This window comes from Mus caroli, chromosome 10 (assembly GCF_900094665.2).
Source record: "Mus caroli chromosome 10, CAROLI_EIJ_v1.1, whole genome shotgun sequence".
NCBI classification, from domain to species: Eukaryota; Metazoa; Chordata; class Mammalia; order Rodentia; family Muridae; genus Mus; species Mus caroli.
The window spans coordinates 30,888,779-30,896,630 of record NC_034579.1 but is presented as its reverse complement, the minus strand read 5'-3'; the positions used below and the strand labels follow the sequence as shown (position 1 = coordinate 30,896,630).

General features: G+C 41.6%; 1 pseudogene; it reads right to left on the bottom strand.

Annotated features, from left to right (window-relative positions):
• Positions 1-673: 673 nt before the first annotated feature.
• Positions 674-7,628, bottom strand: LOC115032124 (annotated as a pseudogene).
• Positions 7,629-7,852: the final 224 nt, after the last annotated feature.

Here is a 7,852-nt window from a genome sequence, read left to right as displayed (position 1 = left end):
ATTTTTGTAAATTAAAATATAATCACGAGCCGGGCGTGGTGGCACATGACTTTAATCCCAGCACTCGGGAGGCAGAGGCAGGTGGATTTCTGAGTTCGAGGCCAGCCTTGTCTACAGAGTGAGTTCCAGGACAGCCAGAGCTATACAGAGAAACCCTATCTCAAAACAACAACAACAACAACAACAACAACAACAACAAAAAAAAAATATATATATATATATATATATATATATATATATATAATCACATTATCTTCCCTTTCCATTTCGTGATGGTTTGCATATGCTTGGCTCAGGGAGTTACAGTATTGTGGGGCCTTGGTCTATGCACAGACAGGCTGATCTCCAGTTGAACTGAGATGCTGAAACCCAGGACCCAGTGGTCATAATTTACCTACATAGGATGGAAGAAGTTCTCTCATGTCTCCTAGAACTCTGGCTCCTGTCTATGTTACCACCCTCCTCAGCCCCCACAAAAGAAGCATGGCTAGTAGTTGCCTAGGCAATGTTCCAAGCTTCTGACCTTCAGGCTAAACTCCTCCCCAGTTACCTAGCAGCAGAAAAGATAGCAGCTCACTTTAAAAGGAGCTGTTTGGCTCCTCCTTGCTCTCTCACTCCTTTGTTCTCTTGCTCTTACTCTCCTCTCCTCTCACTCTCTACTTATTACTCTCTCTTTCTCTCTAGCCTTTCCTCTCTCTCTTCTTTCCTCCTTTGTCTTCTCTTGTTCATGGCCAGCCTCTCTCTCTTTTACCTTCTCTCTTCCCACCCCTTCCTTTCTACAATAAAGCTCTTAAACCATAGACAGTCTCTGCTCATCAAGGCTGTGCTCACTCTCAAATGTGTGGGAACCTCTTTTCCCTCTTCCTTCTCTCCAATAACCCTGGGGCTACAGGATTTGGCCCCGGGGGCTCCAAGTTGGGCTACTCCTGGTCCATCCCCTGTTGAGTGGGTTAGAGGCTTGGATGCCCACCTGGGGCTGAGTAGAAAGTGTCTGTCAGATCTCCCATGTCTGTCTGTCCAGAGCATAAGTGGAACTCTGGCAGGACGTGGGTTCTCCACCCACCCTTCCCTTAGGCCTCTTTTTAGTCCCCACACACTATTTGGAGGTATGACCTTGTTTGAGTAGGTAGTATCATTGTGGGAGTGGTCTTTAATAACCTAGTCATAGATTTTTGAAAGTCAATATTCTGCTAGTAGCCTTCAGATGAAGATGTAGAACTCTCTGCTCCTCCTGCACCATGACTGCCTGGATGCTGTCATGGTACCACATTGATGATAATGGACTGAATTTCTGAAACTGTAGGCTAGCCCCAATTAAATGTACTTCTGAGAGTTGCCTTGGTCAGAGTGTCTATTCACAGCAGTAAAATCCTAAGAAAGATACCCTTCTTCCTTTTATTCCCTTCTCAGTACATATGTTATTTGTATGCATGTATGTATATGATTTCAGGTTCCACCACTTGGTTTTGGGTACCCATTGGGGCTCTTTTCCCTGGGGAAATTTATTTTTCATACTCTCAGTATTCCTTAGTTTCGTATAGTCATTTTTCTAAAGTTAGAGACCTCATGAGATTTCACCTTCCATGTTGGCACATCTATTATTGTCATCCTCATTCAGGTTTTGTTTAGTAAGTCATGATAATAAGATGTTACGCTTGTATATTTTCAGACATTTCTAGGAGGTGCAATCTCACATTATGCATTTTGCTCCTCTGACTTTTACAAATACTCCACAATACAATGGCATTTCCTGAGTCTTGGATATAGGAGTTCTCCTGTTGATGGATCAGTTGGGGCTGGGTACCACATGTTTACTTGGGATTGTTTTCTATAGTCTCTGAGACAAAGTGAGTTTCTTTATTGATTGATAAGTATTACACTTACATATGTTTATAAGAGTAAATATTTAGAATGCAATTAGGGATTGTGTTTATTTAGTAAAGTAGAATTTGCTGCATGTCAGTGAAATAACATGCATGATTAACATGCTTTTTTTACATTCTGTCAATAAAACCTTGTTCTCATGTATTTTGAAATGGATAGTATCACAGAAATTTCTAAGTTAATTTAACATGTAACATTTTATCACATACACTAAAAGAATCAGAATGCTTTTGTATTATCAAATTCAGGTGAGGTTAATCTTACAAGTTATTTGATCTTCTCATACTTAAATTAAATCAGCATTTATCAATATATTGTCTACAAATACACATATTCAACTAACTTTTAAAGAACTTATTATTTATATATCCACATTTTCAAGACAATCTTAATTCATATGGTTATATGGGGATCATTAATAAAATTTATCTTTTGTTATATTTTCTTTAGCTTCCAGGTTTTTTTTTTCTGAGAATAGTCCTTTCGTCTTTTCTTTCTTTTTGAATTTTTATTAGATATTTTCATAATTTACATTTCAAATATTGTCCCCTTAACTAGTTTCCCCTCTGAAAACCCCTTATCACCTCCCCCTCCACCTGCTCACCAATGTACCCACTCCCACTTCCTGGCCCTGGCATTTCCCTATACTGAGACATATAACCTTCACAAGATGGAGGGCTTCTCCTCCCATTGATGACCAACTAGGCCATCCTCTGTTCCACATGTATCTAGAGCCATGGGTCCTACCATGTGTTTTCTTTGATTGGTGGTTAAGTCCTGGAGAGCTATAGGGATACTAGTTAGTTCATATTGTTGCTTTGGGGCTACAAACCTCTTCAGCTCCTTGGGTACTTTCTCAGCTCCATTTTTGAGGACCCTGTGCTCCATCCAATGGATGACTGTGGACATCAACTTCTGTATTTGTCAGGCACTAGCAGAGTCTTTCAGGAGACTGCTATATCAGGCTCCTGTCAGCAAGCATTTTTTTTTAAATTTTTTTATTAGGTATTTTTCTCATTTACATTTCCAATGCTATCCCAAAAGTCCCCCATACCCACCCCCCACTCCCCTAACCACCCACTCCCCCTTTTTGGCCCTGGCGTTCCCCTGTTCTGGGGCATATAAAGTTCAGCAAGCATTTTTTGGCATCCACAATAATGTCTGGTTTTGGTGGTTGTTTATGGAAAGTATTCCCAGGTGAGGCAGTGTCAGGATGGCCATTCCTTCAGTCTCTGCTTCACACTTTGTCTATGTAACTCCTTCCATGAGTATTTTGTTGCCTCTCCTAAGAAGGATCGAAGTATCCACACTTTGGTCTTCTTCTTGAGTTTCATGTGTTTTGCGAATTGTATCTTGGGTATTCTGAGCTTCTGGACTAATATCCACTTATCAGTAAGTGCATATCATGAGTGTTCTTTTAGAATTGGGTTATCTCACTCAGGATGATATACTCCAGATCCATCCATTTGCCTAAGAATTTCAGAAATTCATTTTTTTTAATGGCTGAGTAGTACTCCATTGTGTAAAGTACCACATTTTCTGAATCCATTCTTCTGTTGAGGGACATCTGGGTTCTTTCCAACTTCTGGTTATTAGTAATAAAGCTTCTATGAATATAGTGGAGCATGTGTCCAGATGAATTTGCAAATTGCCCTTTCATGCATGTTTTATTATATAGTTGTTTCGTGTTCCCATGATAATTATCATGGTTATTGTGAGGATTAATATTGATTTCCAATTTTACAAAATCAATATAACCTAAGAAACAAGACTCCAGCTATGTTCATGATGGCATATCTAGATTGAGTAAACAGGAATTGGAAGACTCAGCCAAATTTTGAGTGGCATTATTCATGATCTACTATAATAGACTAAATAAAATGAAAAAAAAAAAAGAGACCTGAGTGCCAGGACTCATCTCTCTATGTTGCCTGGGGGTACCTGTTATGTGACAAGTTGTCTTACACTCTTGCCATCATGACTTCTGGACATAATAGAATGTACCCTCAAGCTATTTCTTTCTTTCTTTTTTTTTTTTTTTTTGTCTAGTACTGATTAAAAAGTAACAAACATTTAAAATGAGATATTTATGCTTTGCTTTAAGGTGATCATAATTTAAGAAAATATAAAATATTAATTAGAATAACAGTGAATATATATCATGATTTGAGGAGCACTGATACTTTTATATGTAGACTTAATCTAAGAAAAAGAAAAGTGTTTCCACCTGCAGTGTCTGTGTGTTGTATCTCTGAGAAGTCCATGACTTCCCAATTGCATCTTTTGCTCTTGAGCATTTTACATATTTCACTAAAATCATCAGTTCCATTTTTAATTTGATGAATACCACTTTCCATGTTCTTATTTATGGATTTACTTTCTATTTACTTATCTTTTGCTTTTTCTTTTTTTTTTTTTTTTTTTTAATAAGACGGCTTTATTTTCTGGTACCTCTCAGACTGGTGAACTGGAGATCCCCAGGGCTTTCCCCTGACTGGTTCTGAACACACTGTCCCCAATTGGGTTGTGGGTCACTTTCAAATGAACATTATATCAAAGGAAATGGCCTTGCCTGGTAGTGATGGAGCTGGATGGAGCTGAACACTGTTCCCTAGCTCCAACTCTGAGCAGGTTTGAGTCATCCAAATTCCTATCTTAGGGCCCCCAAAATGTCCATAGTCACTCCAAAACTTTTCATGTGTTTTCTTTGGTAGTGCTGAACCATTAATATGCTATGTAAGCTCTCTATCACTCTACGTATGCCCCTAGCCCTGACCTCAAATTAGCCTTTCCTGATCAACTCCAGCACAACCTACATACAACCATAGTGACACTGTTGCTTGTCAGGAAACCAGCAAGCATACACTGACATTTCTCAAGCTACAGACTCAAAGAACAAAATTAACAAGAGTTCTGAGCAGACACCACTCACACCTGTAATCTGAGCACTTGGGAGACAGAGGAAAATTACTGTGGGGTTCAAGCTAGAAACTCAATTGAGAGTGGTTATAAAGTGAGATCCTGCCACAAAACAAAACAAAACAAAACAAAACAAAACAAAACAAAACAAAACAAAACAAAACAAAACAAAACAAAACAAAACCAGATGGGGCTTGGGTGTGGCCTGGCTGGCAGCATGTTCTAGGACCTGGGCGTGATCCCTAGCGCTGTGTAAACCAAGTGTAGTACCCCACACCTGTAATCTCAGCACTGAGGAGACAATGTCAGGTGGATCAGAAGTTTAAAGCTAGCATAGAATAGAGAGAGAGATCCTGTCTCAAAAACTGTAACAAAGTAAACAATAGCCAAAACCAGGAGGCTGGAAGGATGACTTAGTGATTTAGTGTTTTGCTTGCAGTCGTAAGGACTAGAACTCAGATCCCAGCATCCATGGAACAAGCTGGGTAAGCTGCAAACAGCTGTAACCCAAGCTCTGATGTAAAGAAAGCAGGATTGCAGGGGCTGGCTGGCTTTCAGCCTAAAGAAGATGCAAGTACTATTTCAGAGAGGGAGCCTGCCTCAAAGGAATAAGTAGAAAATGACAGAAGACGGATACCTGACGGGCCTCTTCTGGCCTCCACTCATGTATACAGGCATGTATACACCTGCATGCAAAAACACTCACACATACAAACAAGTAAAAGTAAATCTTAGGCTGGAGACCTAGCTCAGCAGTTAAGAGCACTTGCTGCCTCTTCCAGAGGACCAGAGTTCCGATCCCAACATCCACAATGCCTTTAGTCTCAGCACTCTGGAAGCAGAGGCAGGCAGGTCTCTGCATTTCAGGGCAGTCATGGCTACATAGAGTGTCCCTGTCTCAAAAAACAAACAACAAAAACTAAAGGAAAAAAAAAAACCCAAAATCTTAACAAAACAGACTATGTTCCATAAGGCCAAACAGAAATAAGGAGATAGTCTGACTCTGGGCTGGAACATGGATCATGGAACAGGGTAAAAGTTAGGTGAAGGGCAGGTCCAGAACCTGGGCTAAGTCTCCCTACTCCCTCCTTCATTCCAAGCATTCTGCTGGCTCAAAGAATTACCTGTGAGTTTCAGAGGACTTGGCCTCTGAGAAAGACAGGAAGGAACAGATCTCTTAAACCCTATCTGCAAGAGTAAGGTGTTTGCTTTTGTGTATTAGGATGTTCCACATAGGCCATGATGGTTTTGAACACCTGATACTTCTGCCTCTACCTTTCAAGTCATAATACCTGGTTTATACCATACTGAAGACTGAATCTGAGACTTCTGGATGCTAGGCAAGCACTAACTAGCTATATGAATGCATGGTTTTTAAAGTAGTCTCAATATGAGAGCAGCTTTTGGTGCCTGATTGGTGGGAGACTCTAGAGGTGGGATAACACAGAGCAGTTCTAGAGGGTACCATAGCTAAATTCATACAATGCAGAGAACACTCAAGACCCCACCCTGAGCCCTTTTCCCTTTCAACACACCATGGAGTTATCTGGGTTTAGAGAATGGCAAATTGTGCCTGCCCACTTTGTTTCACCCTGACAGGACAGGTGATCCTGGGCAAGTCCCTTCTCCCTATAAAGTGGAGGAAGGCCATCATTGGGGAGTGAAGAGGTCAGTCCTCTGGGGATACAGAAGAGACTACTCTGCATCTTTCCTGTCCACTTTTGGGGTCCTTGTGAGTATACTGAATCACTTGTTCTCCAGAGGAACTGAAAATGTTCAGGTAATGATGCCTGGGATGGAGAAGACATGAGCACCAACTACTATGACTCCAGCTTGACCAATCTCTTTGATGGAAGCAAGAAGAGGTAGAGGCAGAGCAAACTGGGTGGCAGGAACAAGCCTTGACAATCTGGGAAGGGCTGAGCATGGTGCTGGACATCTGTAGCCATAGCTGCATGGAGGACTAAACCAAAGGATAATCTGAACATAAGAATTTACAAACAGCCTGGAAAACATGTTGGAACCCTTTATGTTACAAAATCAAGCCAAATATCCTCAGTGGAGAGGAATATGTTGTAGAGGAGCTGGACTGAACATCATTGTTCACATTAGTATGCACTCTGCCCATGCTCCCTCTTCAGTGCACGCCTGTGAAGAGACTGACAACCTGAAAGAAATTCTGTATCTTGTCTCTGCTACCTCCAGGGACCTGGACAGAGGGAACGTGGGAGAATGCTCAAGGTTTCTGGACCTGAGGGCTGGCAGAGCAGGATCACCCTTTTTGAGGGCTGATCTTGGTGTCAGTAGAAACCACAGGGATAGACAGTGAAGCCTTACAAGGCAGCTTTGGCAGAGACTTTAAGAACAAAACTTTCATCTGTTTATGTTGGGACCTAGAAGGTTCAGGAAAGAAATCCATCAAATTCGCCAAAACAATGGCTGTAGGAGAGTCAGGGAAAAGCCACATCATTGACTCAGCTTCAGAATGTTCAAGCAGCACACTGAAACCGGCTGGGTCAGGTTTAAAGTTTAATGGCTGCTGACTCCTGGGCCCCTCATTCTCCCAGATGTCAGGTTCATTGCTCTGGGGACAGAGTTTTCTGCTTAAAGGTGTGGATGTGCAGGAGCTCTTCCTCTAAGCACCCGTTCCCCAGCCCGTATCTCTGGAGCAGTGTCTTTCCCTTGAACTTAGCAGACACAGCCAGGACTCAGAAGCTGGTCTTGCAACTGTTCAGAGTCCTGTCCTCCACTTCCTCCACTTCCACATGCCCTGTCTCCAGGTCCTGTCGCAGCTCTTCGCTGAGGTATTGGGCGCCGAGCACCATGACCACAGCCTGGCAGGCCACAGTCAGGTGTGCACAGAACTAAACCTCTGGTAACCACCCTGTTTTCTGCCCTCATTGCAGCCACTTCCTCCACTCCCCTCACTTCTGCCCTTCCAAGGGCGGCCTCAAAGGCCTTAACTTATCTTTCAGATTAATATAATTAGTCCTAATATTTTGAATTCATTTTAAATGTTCTCAGTTAAAAATTTAAAACCAAACTAATA